The following is a 14,430-nucleotide window of genomic DNA, read 5'->3' as shown; positions in this document are numbered from 1 at the left end:
GTCAACCTGAATACTGCAGAGAAGGTACTTGTATACCAGTGATATGGCATTCTCAGCTTTGAAAGTTTTAAATGTTGCTAACAACATTTTAATCCCATTGAATTAAGGAGCTAAAAAATCAAAGTATTGTAATACTATTAATCCATTTGACTAAGTTAAAAAAACAAAAACTAAGAACCTTTATAACATTTTACATACCTTTTCCCCAAACACATTTTAGAGTATAAAATCAGTTACCCTTTTCCCCACACATTTACGTTATGGAGTCACCTACCCTTTAACCGGACCAGATTTTTTCTTCTGTTTTATGTTGTGAAGTCCTAGTATTACCTCCCATTCTGTGAATTTTTTCTGTTTCTGTTATCCAGCAGTACTCATCTGCTGAATCTAAATTATTAGAAAGTATTTCATGCCATGTGTTTTTTTTTTTCAGGTGAAACCATTTTCCAACCTTTTATCTGTTCCTGCAATAATGCCAAACATTTTCCAAGGGTATGAATTTCTCTAGTTACTTTATTTTTGTATGCTCCTGAATTGAGTTACTGGCTTGGAGTTTGCCTATTTGGGATGTCATTATTTCAGAAGATATTATTATTTCCTCCTCCTTTTCTCACTCCAGCAGATGAGTCTTGGTTCTCTTGCGGTAACACGGCTCTCTTATTTCACGGTTCATTGCCACTTTTGTAGACTATATGGTTTTATGGGGTTTTTTTTTGAGTTCTGTCCAAACATTAGAGGTATGTTTGTGCATTTTCCGCTTGCCTCATATGTGTGGACAATGAGGGGTCAGTGGATTGTGTAAATGCATATGGTTACACGCATATTCATCCACGTGCTTTTGACGAAATGTATGTGTTATCAGTTACCAAACTGGTCCATGACGGTGCTCTTTGTTGATTGATATATATATGTATATATATATATATATATATATATATATATATATATATATATATATCAATGTATGTATGTATATATATATATATATATATATATATATATATGTGTGTGTATTTTACTTGCTTGTTTTTATGAGTTGTTCACCAAATGGCCTGATATTAAATACAATGGATCAGCTCCAAATATTTTTATGTTGATATTTGCCACTTCTGGCCCTGTATACAATATAATAATGCATTCAAGGAGAGGCAAGAGGCCAAATGATTGGCATAAACATATGTAAGCACACATGCATACACGCGAACGAGTGCACAAACACACACCTTAACTAAAGAACAGCTAATTCAAATGTTACGGAGTAAAGGTTAAAAGCGCACACACACAAACACAGGTCACAGCGTCATGTCTGGAGAATGACCACCAGTATGCGGTTATTCTAAGACGAATACAACAAATTCAAAAGAGGAACCCCAATCCCTCTGACACTGGTAAACCTCAAACTACAGATAATCCCTAATCTATTTCTACTTACTTTATTTTTTATTTGCTGGGGCAGGTGAGGCACAGGTTTTCATCTCCCAGTGATGGGCGAACAGCAAAAAACAAATGAATGCAGGATAGTATGGAACCACAGCTGAGAGAAGGCACAGGCAAAAAAAAAAAAAAAAAACAAGGAAAAGGGGTTCAGACATTCCGAATTAGGGCAAAAAAAACATAGAAAGGGAATGTTAAAAAAGTCAGAAGCGCCACAGGACCTACCTGAAGAACAGGGAGTGGAGACATGGGTAAGATATACAAGACAAGGAGTAGCAGTGCAGCTTGGGAATCTATGATGGGGGTCAGGATGGCATTTTCTCAAAGACAAACTGAGGCATGGGAAGTTAGAACAGGACAAGGGTCTCTAGGGAGGGCAATAAGGAGAGAACAGGACCCAATCTACAAGAGGGAGTACACACACAGAGAACAAATGGCCAAGAAGGGGAATGTTTTAGCAGCTGGAGAGGTAAACGAACAGGAGGACTGTGAATAGAAAAATAACAAGAACACAAGGGGCAAGATATAAGCAGGGACAGGGGGCTAAGGAAGTGCAGCAGGCAAGAGTAACCATTGAAACGAGCAGGGACAGGGGGCTAAGGAAGTGCAGCAGGCAAGAGTAACCATTGAAACGAGCAGGGACAGGGGGCTAAGGAAGTGCAGCAGGCAAGAGTAACCATTGAAACGAGGAGGGACAGGGGGTTAAGAAAGTGCAGTAGGCAAGAGTAACCATTGAAACGAGCAGGGACAGGGGGCTAAGAAAGTGCAGCAGGCAAGAGTAACCATTGAAACGAGCAGGGACAGGGGGCTAAGGAAGTGCGGCAGGCAAGAGTAACCATTGAAACAAGCAGGGACAGGGGGCTAAGGAAGTGCAGCAGGCAAGAGTAACCATTGAAACGAGCAGGGACAGGGGGCTAAGGAAGTACGGCAGGTAAGAGTAACCATTGAAACGAGCAGGGACAGGGGGCTAAGGAAGTACGGCAGGTAAGAGTAACCATTGAAACAAGCAGGGACAGGGGGCTAAGAAAGTGCAGCAGGCAAGAGTAACCATTGAAACAAGCAGGGACAGGGGGCTAAGGAAGTGCGGCAGGCAAGAGTAACCATTGAAACAAGCAGGGACAGGGGGCTAAGGAAGTGCGGCAGGCAAGAGTAACCATTGAAACGAGCAGGGACAGGGGGCTAAGGAAGTGCGGCAGGTAAGAGTAACCACTGAAACGAGCAGGGACAGGGGGCTAAGGAAGTGCAGCAGGCAAGAGTAACCATTGAAACGAGCAGGGACAGGGGGCTAAGGAAGTGCAGCAGGCAGGAGTAACTACTGAAACAAGCAGGGACAGGGGGTTAAGAAAGTGCAGCAGGCAAGAGTAACCATTGAAACGAGCAGGGACAGGGGGCTAAGGAAGTGCAGCAGGCAAGAGTAACCACTGAAACGAGCAGGGACAGGGGGCTAAGGAAGTGCAGCAGGCAAGAGTAACCACTGAAATGAGCAGGGACAGGGGGCTAAGGAAGTGCGGCAGGTAAGAGTAACCATTGAAACAAGCAGGGACAGGGGGCTAGGGAAGTGCAGCAGGCAAGAGTAACCATTGAAACGTGCAGGGCAGGGGGCTAAGGAAGTGCAGCAGGCAAGAGTAACCATTGAAACGAGCAGGGACAGGGGGCTAAGGAAGTGCAGCAAGCAAGAGTAACCATTGAAAAGAAGGAAGGACATAGAATGACAGGAGATTAAAACAGACACAAGGGATGGGAAGCAGAAACATTAGCAACAGGTCCACCATGGAAGTGGGGGGGGGGCATTTAAGACAAAACAGGAACAGGAGTGCAGAAGGGTAAGCTAGAAGATGGAGGGTACTTGTAGCAGTGGATGCTATTACAAAGGGGATCAGTTGGGGAAGCAGGAAGCAGAAAGACATCTGGCTGAAGTGGAAACAATCTCATGCTTAATGACAGCAAGGAGATGTCAGGGTGCAGCCACCATTATCTGAAAGGCAAAGTTAACCTATTCACAAAATGGCACACATGACGACTACTGACTGGGTAAAAGGGACCAGTCATCTAAAGAGCAAGATAACCCGACCACTAAAGAAATAGACAGATCAATATGTTATATGGAAGATGCATTAAGTTACGGGGGTATGCTAGCTTCTCCAAGGTGCTGTGTGTAATGAACCAGCTGTACTAGGAAGGAAAAGACAGTAATGCAACCACTGGTTCAGACTAGAAGCAGAGATCCCTTAACCCAATAATAATAATAATAGTGATTATAATGGAGACTTCAGAATACCCAAAACAGACAGGAGCATCCCATCCGGCAGTGTGAGAAGACTGAATGATATTTTGGAAATAACAGACCAGAAGGAATTTGCAGAGAATGTAGACATGAGCACAATGAAAGGGTCAGTTCTAAATACACTGCTATTCAGGGAGAAGCAGCCCAGAACAAGGACCATTTTGCCAAAAGTAACCATACTATGCTATGGTGCAACATTAAGACAGACGCAGCCAAAAAGAGAACAAAAAAAAAGATCTATATTAGTTCTTCAGTGCACTTAAGACCATTGAGAATAAATCAGACAAGCTGAGTAACACAAGAATTCACAGTTGCTGAACCCATGTTTCCTGTTGACCCCATTATAAAAAAGCAACAGATCTCACAAGATATCACGGGCACCTTTATACAAACCTAAATGTTATAATCAACTCCAAGGACGATGCATGGTTAGAGAGACGCATTTTCCCCATATTGCAGCAACCATACTCCCATAAAATAAAAAAGTGAGGGACAGGATCCACACAATCTAAAACCCATCTACCCAGAAACACAATTTTTACACAGGAAATATACTCATTACATTACAAAATATGCACTTTCACCCAGTTCTGTGTTGCAATTATCCTTACCTGAATTGTATAGATATTTCCATGACTAAATTCGAACTGTGATTTTAATAATGGAAACATCCACTCAAAAACGAAAATGTCATGAAATAACAACCACTAAAATGTCTAGTCTAAACTGTCTTCACAAAGCTAAATTGCTTCATAACAAACAGAGTGGTATGGGACTTCAGGGCGGTGAGGTAGGGGACGAACAAGTTAGGCAAAACTGTGAAAGGAGTGATTTGGAAAAGAATACTAGAAGGAATGCATAAATTAGAAAATCAAAATCAGGAAAAGACCAATTAAAGCAATGGATACTGCATAAAAAGAACGTAGAAGAAACAGGTATTAAAAAGGGAGGCATTCAAAGAAGGTGGAAGGCTAGCAGAAATGGAGATCAGGCAGAACAGATGGGGAATTAACAAAAAATATAAAAATAACGAAAGGAAGTGTCATCACTAGATACTAGGATAAAACAGAAACTGGGGACAGAAAAAAACTAAAATGAAGGCATCAAGGGGAAAGAAGTCACGGAAAGGTGGAGTCTCTCAATTCATCAACTGTATCAGTATTTATGGAAGGAAAGAATTTCAGCATAGAAAAGTAAAAGACAAAAGTGCTGAAAAGAACAGATACACTTTACATGTAGAGGAAGAGTGGAAAATGAGCTTTCAACATTAAGGGAGAGCAACATTCATGGTCTGAGGGGAGGGCTACAGCTAGGGGCGCCAAAGCAACTTGCAGATGTGCTTTAGAGCTCGGTCCCACAGGACTTACAAAGTGCTAGAGAAGGCTATGCTTGCACAGCAGAGATCCTTGAATGTCTCAGAGATCTAAAGGCCAGTAAGCCCGACTTCAATGGTTAGTAAGACAGTGGACAGGATCCTGAAAGAAAGGGTGACAAGCTGTATGGAGAACTTTGACTTCCATAAGAGTAGTAGATGCAGCTTCACGGACAAGAAAGTTAGGACAGAAATCTGATCCTGAATGGGTGACGGGAGAGATCAACAAAGGAAGGTCAGTGGATGTTACCTGTCAGGACTTCAGCAATGTCCTTTTCTTGTCAAAAATAGGATGCAACTGTAGATGCTTATGGGATTATAGGAGGATGAAAGTTCATGGAATGGGTTAGAAACTGGCAGAGAAGACACAAAGGACAACACTAAGGGAATAAGTGTCCAAGGAGAAAAATGCAATTCACAGCACCCCGAGAGGATTCAGTCCTGGGGTGTGCACTCTTAATATGCTACCTTCAGTGCTTGTGTGTCAAACACTGCAATGACAATGGACAGCAGCATTATAACCAGTTTGCAGATGACATCAAGTTGAATGGTATAATGGAAGACAGGACAGCCCATCTAAAAAGGGTTTTAAGAGGCTAGGAGCCTGGCAAAGGTTCAGGATCAAAAAAAGCAAAGTAATACCTCTCGATGGTAATAACCAGGACTGAGGTAGGGGTCAAGCTCAGACAACAGATAAGGAAAAGGACTAAGGATAAATAATGCAGATATCAAGAAGCAGTCATGAAGAGAGAGAGGGGGCAGCAGCTAAGGCCAATAAACTGCTGGGCTGCTTAGCAAAATAATGGCTTCAACAGGCAGGGAGGTAATCCTGTTACTGGACCAGGTAACACCAGAGTTACAAGACAGTTCTGGAGACCATAAAGATAAGGAGACAATGAGCTATTAGAAAGAATGCAGAGGATAGCTACCAGTGGTAATTAAAATATTAGAAGAAATGGCATATGAGGAAAGGCTGGGCTGGTTGGACTGTATTCACTACCAACCTGGAGGGAAGGAGAAGTAAAAAAATGGGACTTCTCATGGCCGTTACTAAATATGGAGAATAGAGGTGCCAAGAATGGGCGTAACCTGCAGCCTGAAATAAACAGCTTTAATATGGACATGAGAAAATATTTATTCACAGACACTGCGGTACATAGATGAAATGAACTGACTTAATGAATGGTTCATAACAAAATCAGTGACACACACTAAAGAGCTTGAGTAGCTCACGTGGAAAGGAGGGAATAATGGGGAGGGGTTGCAGCTGCTCGATGGTTGGTGTAACGGGTGGGCAGGCTAGCAAGGCAGTTCAGCTCTGAGGATTAAGGCCACACGTTATAAATCAGTTTCATCTTGTAATTGAGCCTCTCAATTTCTTTAATTTATATCTACAAAATGTGCAAGGTCTGAGCAAGTCACTTCACCAGACAGCTCCAGGGTCATCCCTGAAGCTGGATGCTTGAATCCAGATGGGTACTTACCCAGATAACGGGGGGGGGGGGAGAAAGAATGAAAAAGGCTACACACTGCTTCAGCTGGCAGGTTGTTTAGGGATACATAAAGTGCTATCATCCTGCAGAGGGCACTGAGGTATTATAGCCTCCATAAGGTAATGTAACAATCACACCAGTAAACCACACTGCTGGGTCAGAGTAAGAGGGACATGCATCACCTGTGTCCATACAAACACTAATAAGGCAGTAAAACACACTATAACAAGCCAAAGGGATAAAATGAGCAGACCAAGCAGTACAGTACAGCCCACAATCAAACAAGCTTATTAGGGCCATCTACACAGTCAAGTCTCAATCATGACCTCAGAATTGCTTAGTAATACAGTGAATTAGCAGTTAGTACCACTAGGAGTGGTAAAAGTTCCAGTACTGAACTTTGAGCCATAGTCTTACTGCATGCACTGGGAGTCCACCTCTCACAACAGAAACAGGATCAGAATAAAACTGTGATTTGTGGTTTCACCAAGAGACAAGTCACTGCAGTGTACCCAAAAGTACAGAGACATAGAGAAGCGACTGTGGTTGGAGTTTGAACTCGGTGCTTATTAAGAGACACTGCAAGCCAGTACAACTATGTTATAATGACAAAGCCAGAAATGACTGAGAGATTCAGATCTTCTCCTGAAGTACGGTAGCACAGAACCAGACAAGATGGAAGAAGGTCACAGCAGTCACCTCACTACACCTCAGGAGATAGAACACCCTGAAAACACACATTCCAGACAGAGATTGCCAGCATTCCAAATAGGGGCAACTAGCACTAAACCTTCATCTTCAGCCTCTGCAAAAAGTAAATAATGTGTAACAAGCCAGTAAGTACTAAAAGAATCAAAACAGTGACTTATGTAGTCTTTCCAGCTAGTTCAGCTATTTGCATCACAACTGATACACCCCTGTCCATCACCTAGTCCATTCATCTGACTTGGGCTCCCTTACAGCCCCCTGGTTAGTTGCACTATCCCACATGTTTTGGTACTGCATTATCTGTTTTATCCCCTCTCTTACGTGCCAGACATGGCTTTTCCCACAGACTCCACTTTTCAGATCTACACCCTTGAAAGTTTTTTTTATAATCTTATGTACCTGCTCTCCATTTCCAACTTCAGAGCATATATTTGAAGTACCCTGAAATGGTTTTCCAAATCCAGTTCTCCCATTCCTTTCTCAATCTTTGTTATCCCCTCACAGTATCAAAGCATACAGTTAGCGCAGAGCATTCATACTGACAAGTTTCACCTGTAACATCTGACGTGTGGTTCCTTTGCATCTTCCTGTAGCATAGAACATGATATGTAACCTCAGCAGGACAGTCCTCATGTGACAGGATCACTTGTTATTAGCTTGTACCATGAGGACAGACTTGGGGCAGTCAGAACTAGTCCAATCAGACACAGACATCCAACGTTTAGAAATTAAAGCATAGAACAAAGTTAAGTAAACTGCTTATGAGTATACACAAGTAAGGCTGACAGCTCTTAAGTTGACAGCCCTGTTTTAATGGCTGTACTGTATTGATCCCCCCACATCCAATCAGTGTTGCATGCCTTCTGCCCTCTCATGTGACAGCTCCCACAGCTACCAGCCTGTGGTGTACACAGGAAATGAGTTAGGGCAGACTGACCTGTAGTCCAGTTTTTGTCACATGGCAGACAGCACCACGGTTGCACCACACAAAGGAAGAACTAATCTGTTATTCCAGGTATAGTTTCAAGGCTCATCCAGAATCAGAAAGACACATCACCAAACTAAACAGGGGGTGTTTCACAGCACAATGGAAACAGCTTCCACTCGGAAAGAAGGAATAATCCAAAAGACTGAACCATTATGTTTGTTGCCCTCACATGACATCCATATGACTACAGACAGTAACAGCTCCATGTCTAATTTACAGACATTAAGTATGACAGATAAAAGAATGAACTAAAAAACAAACAAACATATGCTCTCAGTGAACATGTTTATCACTCGTCCCAATACCAAATAACATAAATGTGATATTAACCTCAGAAAAAACATGGTAAAAAGGCCAACAAGACTTACGATAATCTTCAAAGACTCCAAGTCTACAGTTATCAGCAAGCAGTAAATCACATCTCCACTTCAGTACAGGACAAAAACGTGAAAACAAGTCTTCAAAGCAGTCTCATTCTAAACAGCAGAGTCCACAAAGCTAATATCTGTCCCTGACTGGACCTACATTATTCCATTCTCCATATCTTAATGCTTTAAACATGTTTCTTTCTTTACTTCCTGGAAGGAAGACAACGTTAACTGTACTTCATACTAACATAAATAAAGTCGGATGCTTCAGTTTGCGTGCTCTTAGGAAGCTACCATAAACAAGTCAGGTGGTAGGGGGGAAATCCGATCTGAAACTTTTCATTTAAATACTAATGAGGAAAATTAAATCTCCTCTTACTTTCAGTTAAGTAAAATTACTTTTTCTATATAACTGCATGCCTTATTTCTGTACTGGCATACTGGAGTATTAGTCAATTAAAAAGTAAATGGCTCTAGGGATACTTGAACAGTGGTACATCCCAGCATTGTCTTTTCACAAAAACATTTCATTATGGTAGTCGTAGGATGTCATGCTTCTCAATGTGGGAAGGATTTGTGGTAGAATGGTAGTTCTTATGTTTGTGTACTAGAAATGAATTTAGAACTGTAGCTAACAACTGTTGTATGTTGCCTGTCATAAATGAATGGATAATGAGCTTTCAGTACAAGCTGTCACTGAATCAGTTTTAACAAAACAGTGTTAAGTCAATGTCTGCATTGCATGGGTTTGCACTTCTGGTTCACTTAGCAGTTTCAGTTCAGTATATCTTTTAGCAGCTATAGGCTTTGTGTTCTGTATTTAATGATTTTCACTGTGTATGTCTGGAAAAGGGGAAGTGCTAAGCACGGTGTTGCAGCTGTTATGGGGTGCTGCCCCGCACGGATTCAGTTCCACCACAATTTTTAATCCAAACTTCCTGATTTCCAGTGGTGATTCATTCTGTTAAATAAGCATGTTTGAGCTGAAAACGTGGTTAGTGTCTACTAAAACCAGTTAAGTGGACCAGTAGTCAGAAAATGACTTACATGTATGCATACATTTTTACATATGAATCAGGCTGTTAATACAGAAGTTACATACCTCTGTAAATATTGCTGTTCACAGTCAACTCAGTACTTATGCGCATATGAAAGTATTTCTAATTGGGTTCATAGGTGCTTACCAGGCAATTGACCTTAGAGGATCTTTAGAAGCCTACCCATGAATTCCTATGAAGTTTTTTGAGCTTGTAATTTAAATACAAAATAATGCAGAGTAGCAGATGTTACCCTTTTCAACAAGGGGTAAGGGTATTATCCCAGGTCAACAAGGGGCAAGGGTGTTATCCCAGGGATGAATTTGTGGATTCCCATCTATTCATCCATATCACATTTGAATGGAGTAAGAGGAGTACTTTTTTTTTTTGTGGAGAGGTAGGCAGTTCCAAAAAAAGTGCAACTCTTTGTAATGCAAATCTATCCCTTCAACATGTTCTAATTATGTTGCAGAAGAGATTAAGTTAATCTCTTGAGGGAGTGGTTATGCCACACTGGACTTGCACATGTGCAGTAAGTCTAACAGGATAGGATCTGTTTGTTTGTTTGTTTTTTTAAATCAAGAAACGTCTTTGCTGATGTCCTAAGTGATAATTTAATAATATTTTTTATTTTATTTTGACATTTGTTACCCGACTTAGTCCGACTGAGCTAGAGTCCATTTTCAGCGGAGGGCCAGGGAGAAAAGCTCCATATGGACACGTTAACGTACAAGTAAAAACAATTTAGTATAAGAGTTTCTGGTACAAGTCATGAAGTTGATAATAAAATCACAAATATAGTAGTATGCAGTTCAATTTGTTAGAAGTAAAATGGAAAAATCACAAATGCATTACAACAATGAAGTAAGACAAGTTCTTAAGATGGAGAAATGGGAGGTCAAAAAGTATAAGTGCATTATAGGAAGAAAGAGGGAGAATTTAAGGAGTGCAGGAGCCACAATTACATTCAGCTGTAATTTGTATGGGTAGAATACAGACATAATGTGTATGGGTATAATACAGACAGAGAGTAAAGGAACATACTAGGTGATTTATTAAGGATATGAAGAAGTGAGCAAGGGAGGTAACAATGTGATGGGGAGGAGGATTTAAGATACACAGGAAGAAGAGAGATGATCTTAGAGAGATCATACATTTATATAAATAAAAACGAACAATATTGACATATTTTTAGTTGCAAACATTATACATCACTTATAATCTGTCCAGTAATTATCAGTCAAGCACTACATAGCTCATCCATATCCTGCCTTCTTTTAAACCTCATTCTTCCCCTGTATGTACTGTTCTCATAATTACCATTTTTTCCTATGTAATTTGCTCATTCCTTTTTTTAAAGATCCCATTTCCAGTTGTGTTATCTCTGTTACTATTCACTACTTCTAGTACAGTTGGTTTAGACTTTGATTTCCATTTTCTAGTAATTGCTTTTTTGGCAGCCACCATAACTGGACTCAGCAAGGCCTTACTATGTCTAGGCAATTCCGACTGTATATCATAGTACAGAAAACCATTTCCTTAGTTATACTAGTTTGCTAATCCAGTATTCCTGATAGAATAATCTACAGAGATTTTTAAAGTCTGCCAACTCATTATACTCCCAGAAAATATGTTCCCAGTTACCTCTTTCTTCCTCATCACACCTTCAACATTTGCTATCTACCTGAGGAAAAATATTTTGGAGTTTACTTGGGGTATAAAAATATCTATGTAAACACTTCCAAGCAAAGATCCTAAATTGTCTAGACTTTGATGCATATTTGGGAATCATACGTATATCCCCCCATTGTTTCTTTGTGAATTGCTTATCCAGTCTCTCTTCCCAATCCTTTCTAACTTCCTCTGATTGATTCTTATAGTTATCATGCAATATTTTATATGGCCTACCAATTATCCTTTTTTAACAGCAGTTTCTGTTCTAGATGCTACTAAAAACCCTACCAGTCTAGGTCCTTCACTTAAGATTGCCCTATTTATTTCTCTTTGCCTATACTCTGATATCAGTTCTTGACAGGGAAGGCAATCTCTAACCTGTGGTCCAAATAAATTATTGGCCTCTAGGATAGGATCTGTTGAGCATTTATTTGTGATGCAGAGATTTTCCCTGAGCAGCTTGTATGATATGTAGAATAGAGACTTGGCTTTGAGACAATCTATGTAGTTATTTGATTTGGGTTGTGACGCACCACCACTGGACCAGTAATCAAGGAACCTCAATCCTCACTACTGGCAACAATGCGGGATGTATACTGGGAGGATGGCAAGGTACACAAACATTATTTCCAGATGCACCTCTCTGCATCAAGTGCAATTTCCCTTAAGAGCACACAGAGACCACAGTCATTCCAGGGCTGGTTTCTCCCTCTTTCTCCGGATCCCCAGTAAGACTCCCTAATGGCACAGCTATAGAGTCGAGATCTCAGCTGAGTGGCCAAGCCAAGACCTCCAGCACCCTCTCTGTCAAACCAGTGCTTTGTGTTCCTGCCCAAGTAGCTGACACACACAGTCTTTCACGTTTGATTTACACACACACACACACACACACACACACACACACACACACACACACACACATATCTTGGAAAGGCTGGAACAAGTTTGCTAGCTATGCCCCTTTTGCCCAGACTATAAGGTAGTTATCACTGCCACCAGCCAGCTCTTTATCAGCTACGTTAAGGCCCTTAACAAAGGGTGTCCAATCTTACAGTGTAATGTTACTATTAATACAAATGGTAGTTTGACCAAGAGCAAGGCTATTAGGAGTGGCCCATACAGTGTCACCAAATAAATATGCCAGTACTCTCAGGACTTAAATATCACTACACAGATCATCCACAATGAAAGGTTTAAATATATTTAATAATAAATAATAAAAGCATAAGACAATACTAAATATACATTTACAGTGACATTAGAGTTCAAAATCACAGGAAGTATTTAAAACAACATTGCAGGACAGTGTCAAGTAAATTAAGAAAAACATCTAAAGATTAACTTACTTAAGAGCAAGGCAGATGTGATGAATGGATCTCCTCTAGTTGTTGTCAGGCGAAAGACAGAATATAGAATGCTGTGTCTCTCTCAGAGACTCCTCATATTAATATATCGAATATTTCTTGTCATCTGACTCTATCCCAGCTGAAAAGCCCACTACTGGAATCTGGCAATGTTTAGCATCTACCTGTGATAATACATAGACAAGGGCTTTTCTTGAGATCTTTTATAGATGCTGGAAGTCATAAAACAATAAAACACTTCCAAGACAACACAGAAAGTTCCCTAATTTTAGACATTGTGTCTCCTTGCTGCCATAACGTAATTTCATTTCGGCTATTTTTCTGAAATTTACTAGACTGAGGTTAACCTCCTGTATCCCAGTTTCCACTGTTAAAATATATACATGTCCACAGTTACAATAGTGCATGTATATTTTTTGTTCTTTTCCAGTAGGACACACTGTGACTCCATTTTAAACTCAAGCATTTTGCAAACCCTTTTCAACACATGTCTGTATAAACAAGTTTAATATACACATAACATACAGTTCTAATACAGTTGTAACACAACCATCTTACACAAAACATTTTGATATTCACCAATGACATATAATTATTTACAAAATTCCAGATAGCTGTGCTGGCAGTATCTCCTTTCATCACACTTCGTCCCCCCTTGAAGACTCAAGCAAGTTTTTCAAGTGACCCTTGAGAAACATTGCTTGAGAGGGAAGAGCCTATCTGGGAATATCTTACCCCATTCCCTGTCTTGAGAGCCCATCTGCATTGGCACTGCTAACCCCACTGCAGTGCTGTACTGTCATATCATATGCCTGCAACCCTAAGCTCCACCTTAGTAAGTAGACATTTTGCTGGATGGCTCGGTGTAGCCATGTTAAGAGATTGTGGTATGTAACTACAGTGAATTTCCTTCTGTACAGATAAGGCTGAAGTTTCTGCAGTGCCCATACTTTGGCTAGACATTCCTTTTCTACAGCTGCATAGCATTCCTCCATGGGTTGGAACCTATGGCTGAGATATACCACTGGGTGATCTTCTCCCTCTGAGGAAACCTGGGTGAGTACAGCCCCCACCCCATGGTTTTAAGCATCCACCTGCATAAAAGATTATTTGCTGTGGACTGTCTAACACAGGGGACCCTCCCAAAGCTCCTTTAAGCTATTGGAAGGCCTCCTCACATGCTGGGGTCCACACTACCTTATCTGGCCTGTTTTTCCTTGCTAGATCTGTGAGGGGAGCAGCTATAGTACTATAATTGGGGACAGACTTTCTGTAGTACCCTGCTGCCACTAGGAATGCCCTAACCTGCTTTTTGGTAACAGGGGCAGGCTATGCCCAAACGGCTTCCACATTGGTGGGTTCTGGTCTGATTTTACCACTCTCCACTCTATGTCCCAGGTAGGAGACCTCTGCCATACTCCTGTGCTGGCAGTATCTCCTTTCATCACACTTTGTCCCCCCTGAAAGACTCAAGCAAGTTTTTCAAGTGACCCTTGAGAGACAATGCTTGAGAAGGAAGAGCCTATTGGAAATATCTTACCCCATTCCCTGTCTTGAGGGCCCATCTGCATTGGCATTGCTAACCCCACTGCAGTGCTGCACTGTCATACCATATGCCTGCAGCCCTAGGCTCCACCTTAGTAACGTGGCATTTTGCTGGCTGGCTTGATGTAGCCATGTTAAGAGATTGTGGTATGAAACTACAGTG

The 14,430-nt window shown here is 41.0% G+C and overlaps 1 protein-coding gene across 1 annotated transcript in view; it reads right to left on the bottom strand.

The window, feature by feature from the left end:
• Positions 1–8,931, bottom strand: part of LOC122813987 (protein spinster homolog 1-like) — a 329,320-nt gene extending 320,389 nt beyond the window's left edge. Inside the window, exon 1 of the mRNA XM_044086558.1 lies at positions 8,648–8,931. The gene's annotated coding sequence lies outside the window, so the exon portion shown is untranslated. The remainder of the gene's footprint in view (positions 1–8,647) is intronic.
• Positions 8,932–14,430: the final 5,499 nt, after the last annotated feature.

This window comes from Protopterus annectens, chromosome 10.part0 (genome assembly GCF_019279795.1).
Source record: "Protopterus annectens isolate FY-2018-M chromosome 10.part0, PAN1.0, whole genome shotgun sequence".
Lineage (NCBI taxonomy): Eukaryota > Metazoa > Chordata > Ceratodontiformes > Protopteridae > Protopterus > Protopterus annectens.
Note: the sequence above shows the minus strand (reverse complement) of the source record. Positions and strands in the feature narration are given on the sequence as shown.